At 40.5% G+C, this 13,322-nt stretch overlaps 1 protein-coding gene across 2 annotated transcripts in view; it reads right to left on the minus strand.

The window, feature by feature from the left end:
- Positions 1-13,298, minus strand: part of LGI1 (leucine rich glioma inactivated 1) — a 31,879-nt gene extending 18,581 nt beyond the window's left edge. For both annotated transcript variants that reach the window (XM_048944113.1, XM_048944112.1), the window contains exon 1: positions 13,202-13,298. The gene's annotated coding sequence lies outside the window, so the exon portion shown is untranslated. The remainder of the gene's footprint in view (positions 1-13,201) is intronic.
- Between the last annotated feature and the right edge of the window lie 24 nt (positions 13,299-13,322).

The following is a 13,322-nucleotide window of genomic DNA, read 5'->3' on the forward strand; positions in this document are numbered from 1 at the left end:
GGGACTGTACAAACCCCTAGCATTCCTCAGCTCTTCACCAGCCTTTTATCTCTCAGTACAGTGGGACCAGTTGCTATCTCAGGATTTGTAAAGGATCAGGAGCTCTGTAACAAAGTAGCATACTTCGCAGCACAGGATCCCACAGCACAGAGCCAACTTCCCATTGAATACTAGCCACTCTCCTCCACATCTAAAAAAATAATTCCTACTTCATCTCTATTGTCCATGTTTTGTCTTGAAAATGCTGAATATGTAGAAATGGGGGAGGGAAAATATGAACAGCAAACATATAAGCTCAAGATCTAGAGAGAGCATATTTTGAATGTGTGTATCTTGTGTTTCCTTCACGGTTCACACAGTAGGACCTGAGACCAAATGCAACAGAGAGAAGGACTAAGAAATAAAGCAATAAAAAAAGTACACTGGGTTTTTGCATTCTGCAGAAATCTGAATTTTGTGCACTTAATCTTTAGAAAGAACTTTCAAGAAGATCTGCCATTAGCTAATTTATATCTCAGGAAGTTCAACGCTTCACACGGGCAAGCTTGGAAAGGGAGGCACTTTCCAGCTAGACAAAATGCCTACCCAGTGGGAGGAAACAGGCTCAGCCTGTTCCCTCATTGCCTAACATGTGCCCTGCTATAGGATTGAAGTGCCCTCTACATGAACCTCAAAGAGAGGAAAAGTCATGCTCAAATATGCAAGCTACCATGCCTTCCCTTGATCAGATATCAAAAGCATGATACTACTGATAGAAACTACTGTTAATTTTTAATGGTCTCATGACTTTTTCAAGGAAATGACCTGGTGATATTAAAAATGTAGTTCTGTGCAGTGAGTTCTGTAAGAGGATGGTTTCCCTCTTCCCACCTCTTCCATGGATTCTCAGTACTGCTGCCCTGCACAGCTTGCTACAGTATTTATCTCTTGTGTGTTCTCCAAATGCATCAGTTAAATGATCTGGTAAAAGAGCAAAAAGCAAATAAAACCCTGAATACACTGAAATTCTTCCAAAACAAAACAGGAAATGACAGAACCAGAACAAGCAGCTGAGGAGCAAGGAAGAAATAGTGGCTTTGCTGCTAGAGAAGAGGAACAGGGAGCCACAGATTTAGGCAGTTTCATACTGCATCTCATCAGCTCCAAATACAAGTTACCACCAAACATGCAACTCCACCTTCCATGTCACTGAACTCCCCCTGAGCAGCCATTCGGTGCCACTGGGAGCTGCCCTAGCTCTCCTGATATGATGAATGCACTTTACCAGGTTCTCCCCATGTGAGCTGTGGGCTCCTGGGCTCTCCTTGTAGCACCACTGCAGCTCACCTCTCCACTCTGGGCTGGTAACCTCTGTGGAACTGCACAGACCCCCTCTGGACAATACAACAGTTTTCCAAGCAAACAAGAGGCTCTACGAATTTATTCAGGTTACTGTTCCACAGAATTTTTTCTAAAGATTATTTTTAATTTACAGCTTCTCACATCACAAGCAACAGTCCATAGTATCTCCTACACGGGTTACTGCCTGCTGTGAGGCATCCGTGGAACCATACCCTGATTTTGCACGTTGAAACTTGCAGTGAAATGCAGGGAAAATAGCTAAAAACATTTAAATGAACCATGGGACAGAACTGGTGACAAACTATCTCACTCCAGAGCAAATGGGATAAAATAGGAACCTCACAAGATGCCCTAGTATTCAGACAGTATTGTTTAAAAGACATCATCCAACTGGAAGAGAAACCCTCGAGAGGTGTACCCAAATAGACACTGGGAAAAAACTGCACTCTGCCAGCCCCTTTGCACTATTCATGAACTTAGCACTTCTCCCTAGGAGGTATCTTTCATGCCTACACTGAGAATGCAGAGCGATAGAAAATCCAGCCCAGTAAGAACCCTGTATCTGAAACACAATGTCCCAGATTTTCTAGCATGAGCAAGTGCTTTCTGCAGACCCAAAACAACATACCACTGTCACTGCAGCTAAATGCCATTTAATTGGCAGCTAGAAAAGCCTATAATACATTTCTTCATGGAAAAATGTTTGAGCTCCACCAGTCTGCCAAAATGCTAATTAAAAACAGACTGCATATTATAAAATCCTTTCCCTGACCTGTGCTATCTAGCACTGCCCTTCTGTACTTTTTTCATGACACTGAGTCCTTGCAGAATTATTCTAATCTTTATAAACTTGTATGTAATTTTTCTCGTCATTTTGTAGACAGAAAAAAAAAATAACTGAAATGTTGTTTATTTAAGTGTACATTGGAAAATTATTTGTTACATTGCAGATAACTGGCTCTTAAGGAGAGATTCTTCAGCCATTAAAAACAGGAGGTTTCTAAGTCCTGAGTAATTCACAGTGGAAGAAATCTTAGCCATATTGAAGTCAATCATATAGTTCAAGTCAAAGCCTCACTGGAATGTCACTAACAATGAACTGCACCATGAGAAGGATGTGCCTCATCAAACACGTATTACTGCTTCATAGTTGCTAATCAAAATGCTTGAGAAAGCAAGGATTTGAACCAGCACTGAAACAACTTAAGTGTTTTTTGATGATAGTTTCACAAGTGTGTTTTATATAAGCTTTTATTGTTTTTAACACTTCAAAATTTTTGAAAAAACAACGAATTCCCCTAGGAGCTAATCCCTTTTACCTCGCGTTAGACCTGTCTGACAGCCTCCCTTACCCCACCATATGGTGGGCACATTGTCATTGCATACAGCCTAGCACCAGTCCTCCAGCAAACAGGGCATACCACCCAGCTAAGCACCCTGTCCCTTCTCCTTGTGAACTTCATTCCCCTGCAGAGGGGACATGGGAGGGCTGTGGGAGCCCTGGTAATATGGCTGCGTGCTTTTTCTCAGTGCACTTTAAGGAAGAATTTTCTCTTTCAGCTGCCTGGCTCTCACTCTGCAGTGGGACTGCAACACCAACTGAACATCGTTATCTCTGAACTGGCTACAATTTTCAATGCAATTTTTAGTTCTCCAGCAACAGAGGAATACGTTTTAGTTTTAACTGCTCAGAAGAAAAAGATTTTCCGTACCTTGTGTATAATACTAAAGATGTTCAGATTTTGAACTTACAATGCTTCTTACCACCCTTCCAAGACAACAATCCAAATGCCATGCAGCTGACTTTCTTTTAGACACCAATCACTGTCAGGCATCTGCAAGCTTCCACTGTTGCTGCCCTTTTGATTTCGGCAAAGAGTCATTAAAACTGGAGGTTTTAATTCCCAGTCTCAATATAATACATCAGGAAGAAGTAATAAGCTCCTTTATGAAGCAATATAGCTCCCCAGTCAAAGAAATGGCACGCACAACTGATTAAACAAAGGCACATGGGGCTTTTTCCTAAGCATTTTTTTAAGTAAATGGATGAATGTGGGAAAAAGAAAAGGACAAGAAAACAGGACTGGGAATTCATAGACAACAGTAGAAATATCACAGGAGAGATCTTGGTCCTCAGGCGTTGGGAAGGGGGTCCTGGGAAAAGCCTTTGGAGAGCTCCTTGGAGCAAGTATTGGCTGAACAGAGCTTGAAGCTGCACGCAGCCTCCCGCTGCTTAATTTGCTCTTTGCTCAGGGCAATAAACGCTATGCATTCTCTGCAAATAACGACTGAATCAAAGATACCTGCTGCCATTAACAATTTTCTTCCTAAAAAGAAAAATCTGAAAGACTGACATTTTAGGTAAGTGCTGAGGTCAGAAGTACTAATAATGCTCTGCTGCACATTTCTGACACTTTTGCCTCCCCTTGGGGGAAGGCAGAGCTGCCTTCATATAAGTGTTTTATATATTAAGATCTCTCTCCAGAAAGCGAGCAAGCTCTTCTATAAATAGCTTCTATTCACAGGCGAGCACCACAACCACTTATTCATTCTTTTCATGCTTTACCTGCTGTTTTCAAGGCTGCCCTGGTGCTAAAAATAGCCTCATGTATTAGCAGAGGGTTGCTATAGATTCTGAGTGGGCGATGCTGGGAAGCAGCTCCATTGCTCTGCTGAGGACAGGGAGGGCCCACGTGGCCACAGATCTCAGGGCCGTGCTGTGTCTGCCACCTGGGCTTGCCACCCTACAGTGACACCCAGCTCCAATATTTATGCTGTTCTAAGGCTGCGCTGAACTGCACATTGGAAATGCAGATCATGGATGTGGCATGAGTGAAATGTTTTGTTTTTCAAACTGATTAGATCACTCACTGCAAGAAAGACAGTGAGGCCCTGGAGGGTGTCCAGGAAATGACAGTGAAGATGTGAAGGGTCTGGAGCACAGGTCTTATGGGGAGCGGCTGAGGTGGGGGTAGACCTCCCAGATAACAGCAATATAACGAAAGGTAATGGCCTCAAGTTGTGCCAGGGGATTCTCAGGTTGGATACTAGGAAACATTTCTCCTCAGAAAGAGTGGTGATGCAGTGGCACAGGCTGCCCAGGGAGATGGTGGAGTCACTGTCCCTGGAAGCGTTCAAGAACCATTGAGATGTGGCAGTGAGGGACATCAGCAGGCATGGTGGGGGTGAGCTGGGGGGTTGGGCTACATGATCTTAGTGATTTTTTTCCAACCTTAATGATTATATGATCACAATACCACAGTACCTTCATATATTAACAGCACATTTGCTTCTTTTTAAACTGGAAAACAACTGCATATTTTGTTGTAAGGGCATATTTTTTTCTGCAAGCGTTGATGTGTCCAAGTCAGAAAATATCAAAATGCTTTGCTGGTTGTTCTTACTACAGAGCTGAAAGGATGACAATTCATCAGCTATTTGATTACCTTCAAGACAGCAATGAAACCACATCAAAACACTACACTACATACCGCTGTCTTGAAATGCTGGCAGTTTGTCCTCTGGCAATGCTGACAATGCTAATGTTAATTCTGGAAGCCATCTCTTGGTCTACAATTTAATGCTGCAAAAATCTTTGCAAATGAAAGATTGCTTATGCATAACTTTTCAGCTCATATATTGCATAAAACAGCAAAATGTGCTATAGGTAAGTTCCATTGGATTGTTAAGGTTATGAAACTTAAGTTTTCAAAATTCATCTGACAAAAAGTTTTGGAATTATGGGAAGGATATTACTTTATCAAATGAAAAGTTGAAGCTTGACAGAAAACTATTTGAGAGAGAAAGACCATGCTTCAGGAGTCCCTGTGCTTCAGTATTAGGAACTGAATTTAATATTTAATCTCTAAACACAGCTTTCCTAGTTCTTAAAACTTTCTGGATGAATTATGTCCATATCAAAGTAAAATGAGGTATTCAAAATATTTCTATTTTGTTAATTGACTCAGATCACAAAAACCTGCCAAATACAGACTGAGGTTCAACTAAAAGCTGGCTGTACATGGAAAGAGTGGCAGGGCTAACTAAAGCAAGATTTTAAAATGTATTTAAATGGATCCTAATACAACTTTAATACACTCCATCTATTAACAACAGTATATTCGAGGATGGTGTAATGTAGACTTGCAAGAAAATCCCACTATATGCTAAAGGAAACAGCATTTCACTCAAGTCTCACATCAAATCTTGACCCTTATCTCACATGTGGTTGTATTTTATTTCCATTCAATAAAGGCAGTCATCTAGATACCTAACTGTTAATGTTTTAATATATTTCTGGAAAATTGAATGTGGTTTTAGCAAATACCAGGATCTCCCCTAAGATACAAGCTTGAATATTTCTTTTTACTCACTGCACTTTCCTCAGCACTTTTTCCAGTCTGTAATTTTTACTTTTAGAGTCATAGGTATTGCACAGGTCAATGCTGCTGGCTCTAAATAACAAAATTCAATATATGTAACTAAGTTAGACTAATTGTTCCCTTTTAGAATAGCTATCCTTCCCTTTCCACTTATGTGCCATGAAATGAATAGTATCCTGGAAATGCTTTCGATAGTAGATAGTATTTCAGTACTTCATATCTGAACAATCTTTGTGATTAAATAACACAAAATTGTATTTAATTTGAAATATGATCTGTATTATTTCCAAAATCTGGCAAGCAGTAGTACCTTTCTTCTAGAGAAAGGACAGTGCTAGTACAATGGCTAATGGTATTATTAAAAGAGGTCTCAGTAGTTCTGTACAAGCACGCCCATAAAAAAAAGAAAAAAATTAAAAAGGAATTTTGACTGCTACATTGTAGTTCACTGTGCAGAGCAGCCTCTTTATATGCCTGTATGCTTCAGTTTCTACTGAATGGTCAATTATTGATTATCTCAACCCAGATACTATCAGCCCCCACATAAAGTTACTGTATGGCTTTACTAGGGAAATAATCCCACAGAAATTGTAAGGTGGAATGAAGATTGATTCTGTTCTCATTATGCTTTATTATGCTCTTACACCTTATGTTAAAAAGATCTATCATCTATGTGATTGTAAACGTTTAACTCTATCACTGTACATTGCAAACGATCTCTGCTGTTAAGTAATTTAATACTTAGCTTTAACACAGTGTGGAAAACACTGTGATGAATGTGACTGACCACTGGTATAAGTTTGCGGAACTGACTGTGGTTCCTGGATTAAGATCTGAACTTTTAGTTAGACTAAGGTGCAACACATCTCTAAAAGTAAAGGTGTACTCTGGAACACATACATATGAATAAGACCTTATTTCTCAGTTACATCTTACACTGCAGACCCTGAGGCACCTTTATTCTCTAGGTATTCCATCACACTAGATAAACCAGCAATGCTTAACTGCTTATATGATTGAGAAGACAGTGACTTGTCACCACCTCTTTCTGTAGTCTTTAGGTTCCATACATTCAACTGTAAATTATTTGTACCAGCCCCAATAAGTAAATTATCAGTGAATACATATCCGTGGTAGACACTACGCACAAAATTGCACACGTATCAAGAAACAAGGGAATACATTTATTTTTCACTATGAAAGTGCAGTGAGCTGCAGTTCCCACATTCTTTTTATTTTCACAGAACAAATCTAGTGGTAAAGAACTGAATTTAAAGTGAGCAAGCACATTATTTGTTGCCTTTTTTTTTCTTTTTTTTTTTTTCTATTTCCACTTCATTCCATATCCTTATTTCTTGCTTCTTACTTTCTTTCCTTTCCCCCTCATGTAATAAATCTGATACCAAGCTGGAAGAACAGATTTCCCTTTCTCTTGGACTCATGAACACCACCAGTCACTTTCCACCACAACACATCCAGACATAAAAAAAGGATTAAGCATTCTTTACTCTCTTAGGAAAATGCTCATGCTTTAGGGATTTTGAGCATAATGCATTTCTAAAAGCTCAAGTAAAACCTGGAACGCTCAGAAGGAGCTGGTTTCTGCATTCTACTTATTTCAAAGCAGGTTGATAAACTAAGAAAATATTTTGTACATATTTATAACTACTTTTTAATTAAATTCTTAACAGACTGAGGTGGCTAAACTTGTTTGTGTGTGCCTACATGTTTCTGTAATCTCTAAGTGAACTTTATTCTCAGCATGGCTGCCAGACTTCAAGACCTGGAGACCAAAATCACCAGCCTCGCTGCAATCAGTGCAATGGCAGTGCCAATTAAAGGACAAAAGACAGGAGTTTACATTATAAACTACACTACATATATATCTCTGAGGTAATTATTAGGTAAAATTACATACTTCAGGGGAAGAAAAAAAAAAGATATCTATAGAGATAAAATGGTAAGTTGCTTCCAATAATTATGATTTGATGAAAGTCTTCTTTACTACTTCCATGACTGCATTAGTTGGCCTTTTCAGGGTCATGCTGGAATTGCATTGTTTACAATATACATATTAACAAGGTCTTGTGGTCTAGTTTAACTATGTTTTTTGGTTTTGGAAAATTCACAGAAATTGTAGGATTCAGATTATTGCTAGGAGCATTCACATAAATGCAACAGAATGAATGGCTGAAACAACCTGGCTTTCAAGAGATTGCTTAATTCTTACATAACTCCGTATTCATAGCTGAGAAAACTCACACAGACATTAGAAAGCACAGTACTTCTTATATCTGTGATCTACTAGCATGTTAAGAGTCTAAGTGATGCCACTATCATAAAAAGGTGTTAAGCGTGACTTCAGCTAGAACATTTGGTGATGATAATGATGATAAGGTTGCTACTCAGCCAATAGTAACAACAAATAAATTTTGTGAATTGTGCTTGAAATGGTAAGGCTTTATGTACATCAAAGTGGAGCTGATGGGATAAATCAGGTTAGGCTGTATTTTGTAACAATGCGGCCTAAATGGGGATTCTATTTACCAAATTGAACTGCTAAGTATAAAGGTGAAAATTTCTCTTAATTTGTTTCTTGAAGATTTTCAGGTCAGTTTAAATTTGTAAATTTAAGCCTTTTTTTTTTTTTTTTTTTAACTCTATTTGCAAAGCAAACAATCTGGAATTTTAGATGTATACCTGCCTTTTTTTTTGAGGTTTGCATTAGTGCCTGCAAAACTTATTCCCAAAATTTGGTCTTTGGAAATGGCCAACAGAACCAGTGATCCAGATACAGGTCTGACAATACAGCAGGCAACAGGGGATTTGAAAATTTGCAGTGATTCCCTCATGCTCCAAGTGTATAAGCTTGGAATAATGTAAGTCTGAGGGTCAGATTTTCCTCATATCCTTTCATTATACAGAATCAGGGAATTAGATTCAAAATAATCTAATTTTCCAAATTGTTCATCACACTGGAAGACTTAGTGTTATAGGTATTCTGTCCCAGAACAGCAAATTTGACACTGATCTATAGTAGTACTGAACAGGAATACTTAAGAGAAAAATTTCCATCAATAAGTGAAATTTAGTAAATTTGATATTCTAATAATTATGATATCATTATCTCTATTTTATCCTATTAACAAAAAAAAATGCCATACAAATGATTGTGGTCACTTGTAAAAAGATATGGGATATTGGAACACTGGAGGAACAATCAAATGTTTTTTTGTTAAAGGTACTATTCTAACAGTTACGCACTGAAATGGTAGTTGTAATTGTGAAATACCATAAAACAGCACGGCTGCTCTCAAAACAACAGGCAAAGCACAGTAACAGTTTCTATACCAGAACAAAATTCAAAACCAAAAGTGCTTTTATTGAATAAATTACTTTATCAGCCAAACAAATAAAATCACACTTGTTTTACAGTACAGCAACATTGACATCTAGTGGCTAGTTAAACTCCACATCCTCCATAGACAAAAAAGTTGTGGAACAAAACATTTACAGAATTTGACATAATAAATGTGCATGTCCACAATGTCATGTCTTTACATAATCGCTATATCATTACAGAATGACTGAAGGCTTCAATGACTAACCTGTAATGAGCAGTCCTCATCATGGGAACTGGTAAGCATGAGCCATCATGCCTCAGCGCAGCCCCTCTGATTCTTCCTGTTTGTCAGGAATTCCTGCACCTGGGAGCCAGCTGTGCCTTAAGCACAGACCTTTCTTGGAGCTCACTGGAAGGCACTGCTCATCCCTTAGTTGCACAGAGATATGTGTAAAAGAAGACAAACTACGCTCACAGAATGTAATGCTACTGTCACATGTGAACCTATATTTTTCATCCTACTTCATTTTCTACAAACTACTAGGAGACTTCAAATAGAGAGATGAAAATCAGATACATGACAGATGCCATGAGACTGTTCATATTACGAAGATATGAAAAGAAATGATTAGGCAATTTCCATAGAATTTAGGAAGGAGCCAGTAATGCTAGAAAGTCTCATTTCCTCATTTTTTAACATAACTGGCTTAATGGAGAAAGAGGAAAGAATAGACATGATAAATCTAATGATAATTCTGGTGATAAACCTAATACTTCAGATTTCTGAATTATTTTCTCACATCAAACCCAAACATGCACTCTGCAAACAGCTCTTTCCATGGCTGTAGCTGGTAGTCCTGCCTTGCCCTTGCTGCCTCTTCTGATAAAGCTGCCTGATCTTGATTTGCTGCGTTACAAATTGGTGGCAGTTATAATCAGCTACCCCAACTAACTTTGGCCAAACAGATCAGACACTACTGAATATAAGCAAACTTATCAGAAGACCTTAGGAGACAATAATCATGGGATTACTGAATAAGTTCTTCAAAAAGAAAAGCCTACCAGTATGTATGTCTTCCAGTATTCAAAAATGTATGACAAAAACGCAGACGAATTTTTGCCTTCTGTATCAAATGGTTTAGGACATTAAAAATTATCTCAAGGAGCAACAAGGGAGACTTGTCCTAGATATTAGGAGAAAAAATATGTATATACCTAAAAGATGAATAGATTAAGCTATTTATGCTGTGAAAGTTCCTCTACTGGAAATTTTTAGGAAGAGCTCAGGAAGCTTCAAAAGGCATGGCCTTTTGAATTATCTATCTCTGTGACTGAGTACCTTCCTTTGGTATGCACATGTTGTTCAGACTATCCCTCATGAAAGTATGGGGGAATTATGTAAATGAACAGGTTGCTTAAGTAAACATTATGCTACTCCCAAAATGACAAGGAAGAAGGTCTGAGGTCTGCCCTGAACCCACAGAGGCACATTCCTGATGCTGAAATAGACCTTCCTCCCTGCAGCTCAAATGATATGAGTCAATACCTAGTCATAAATCTTTTGATTCCAGCAAGTTCTAGTGCCCATTTAATAAATTTGAATGACTGAGAAGTGGCAAATTCAATCAAATAAAGCCAGCCTGTCCTTTTTGTCTTGTGTTTCTCTTTTTTTTTTTTTTTTGGTCATACTGAGACTATCGCCACGGTCTGCGTAGTGGGATGTGATTGCACAGATTACTGGAAATGAGTGAAAGCAGAGAAGCTAATAGGCTTGGGAGTATTTAAGAATCATGGACATTACATTCTATTATTATAAGAACATTCCTGCTTCGTAGTAATTTCCATTTCTTCATCCCAGAAATTTCCCATGGAATTGTTACACTACGTTGTCAGAAAACTGAGTAATTGAAGTTGTATAAGAATGTGTCAATGATATGAAAACATAAGAGACAAAACATTTTCTTCTTGGATGTTTTAATAACATGTCTGACTTAGGTTTTCTGGATACACTAAGTCTCATACTTAGCCCAATATAGATTTAGGTCAGGAGAAAAAGGAGAACTACAGTGACACTACTTCCCTTATGGGCCATGAAGTTCAGGGCTACATTTAAGAGTATGGTTTCCCATTACTGCTAAGCTGATTTAATTGAGAGCTGCTGCTGAAAGGGCCACCCTCATTGCTCACCTTCACCTTGCCTCCTGTCCCATACCTCCATTCCCGGCCTTTTTTTTTTTTTTTGCACCAGCATTGTTATTCATCAGATGCCACAGAAGAAAAATCAAAGGAGCTAGACTGGCTGAAAATCAAATGCTACGGTTCAGCAGATGTGGTCAGACGAGCACAAGTATCAATGTGAGAAAAGCAATGCCTTCTTCAGCAGCAGCCAGACAACAGACTGATGCATCCACAATGGAAACTGTGCTCCTAAGGGCTGATATACCACAGTCATGGAAATCCACATTAAAAATGCAGTGACCCCACCCTGCAAGAAGTGATGCCCATCTTTTCTCCTTTTCACCTGCATCTTTCAGTCCTATGGGAATCTGTTGACAGAATCATCCTTTTTGGTGCCAAAGAACACTGATGCTACATTTAAAGTATGGACTTAGTCCCATAGGATGGAGCTACAATCCACGTACGAAGGGCTAAGGGCTAAGGGCTAAGGCTTGGATTCAACTGCTAGTTTATTTAGGAGGTCATTTCTGATCCACTTATCCAGCTGTAGGTTGTAAAGGAGCTTGCTGCAGGCTTTATGGGAAAAACAGTCAGAGTTGGGATGCTTTAAAGCAACAATCAGAAATCAGAAAAGTAACACAGTAAAATGAAATTGTCTAGCTGCTGTTCCCAGCAAAACTGATTATTAATTAACTTCAGCATCTATAACAGTTGCTTATAGTGAGAATCACTGCAGAAATTTCCTCTGCCTCAGAAAGTTTATATTTTCTATATGCAGGTTTTTGTGGCCACAGCACAGTGAGGAGAGATTCAAGAATTGCACATCATCTCTCTACCTTTCCCTCTTTTCTTCAAAGTGCATAATCAATGACAAGTTGGCCCAGTTTCCAGAATCATGTTGGGATTCATTCATACTAAAGCAGTCTGCCATTTCCAAAGAGAGGAACAACAAAAAGAAGATGCCTGCCATTACAGCTTTGCGTGTATACATTATTTATTTTGAGATATTTAAATTATTAACTAGGATAATTCCATTTTTGCAACAGAGAGTCTCTGCCCTTTAGAAGAAATGGGCCACATTCCGTGGGACTTGTGCAGACTGTGGCACGCACTCCAACAAGCATGTAAGCACTCTGCTCTTTTGCAGGGGACACCGCCTCTAAACCCCTTCAGAGTTAAAACAACACAGCGAGTGACTGAAACGTAAGATGGAAAACACTCCTTCTGAAACTGAAATTCAGTAGCAGAGATAAGGAGGCATGAGGAGCTCTGCACTGTGTGATAGTCTGAGTGCATAACAGCAACTCCCTACAACAGCTGTTTTCTTTGGTAACAATGAGTACTTCAATTTTTATAAGTTCCCTGTGGGAAGTGAATTAAGACTCAATAGCACAGTTGGAAATTCTGATCCATTCCAGCACAAAGCACCGGCGATGGACTGAAGCGTTCCTGACCTCAGCAGTCAGAACGCTGGCTCAGGTACGGTGTGTGCTAACGCTCCGTGGCACAGCACCAGCTCCCCGACAGCTGCTTGCTGCATCTGATGCTTTAACGGTGGAGACTGCCATCTCCCAGCCAGCTCATCAGAATTTTTAGTTCATACAGCTCCTTCTCCCCATGCAATCTCCACACTTCCCAGCTCCGCCGCCGTCCTTCACGGAAGCCGCCCTTCCCGGCTGCGAGAGGCGGCAGCGAGGCACAGCGCGGCACCTGCGCCCCGCGTCGCTCCGCCGGGCAGCGCATCGCCCGCGGCCGGGCGGCTCTGCCGCCGGGCCGTTCCTCCCTCACACTCCCTGTCGCGGCCGAGGACGCTGCCCCGGCTCCGTCGCCTCTCCCCAAGCGACCCTTTCCTCCGGGCCGCCGCCCCGCTCCTCGCGCCCCGCATGGCGCCGCGAGCCGTTCCCGCCCGCCCCCGGCTCCTCCGGGCGGCACGGCGCCGGGGCTCCGCGCGTCCTACCTTCCCAGAGGCGGAGACCGCCGAGGCCGGCGCCGCGCACCGGGTTCCCGGGCGGGGAGACTCCCCTCGCCCCTATACATGATGAGCGCCTTTCCCCTCCCCGCCCCGTAGCCGCGGCTCG

Source organism: Lagopus muta, chromosome 5 (assembly GCF_023343835.1).
Source record: "Lagopus muta isolate bLagMut1 chromosome 5, bLagMut1 primary, whole genome shotgun sequence".
Classification (NCBI taxonomy): Eukaryota; Metazoa; Chordata; class Aves; order Galliformes; family Phasianidae; genus Lagopus; species Lagopus muta.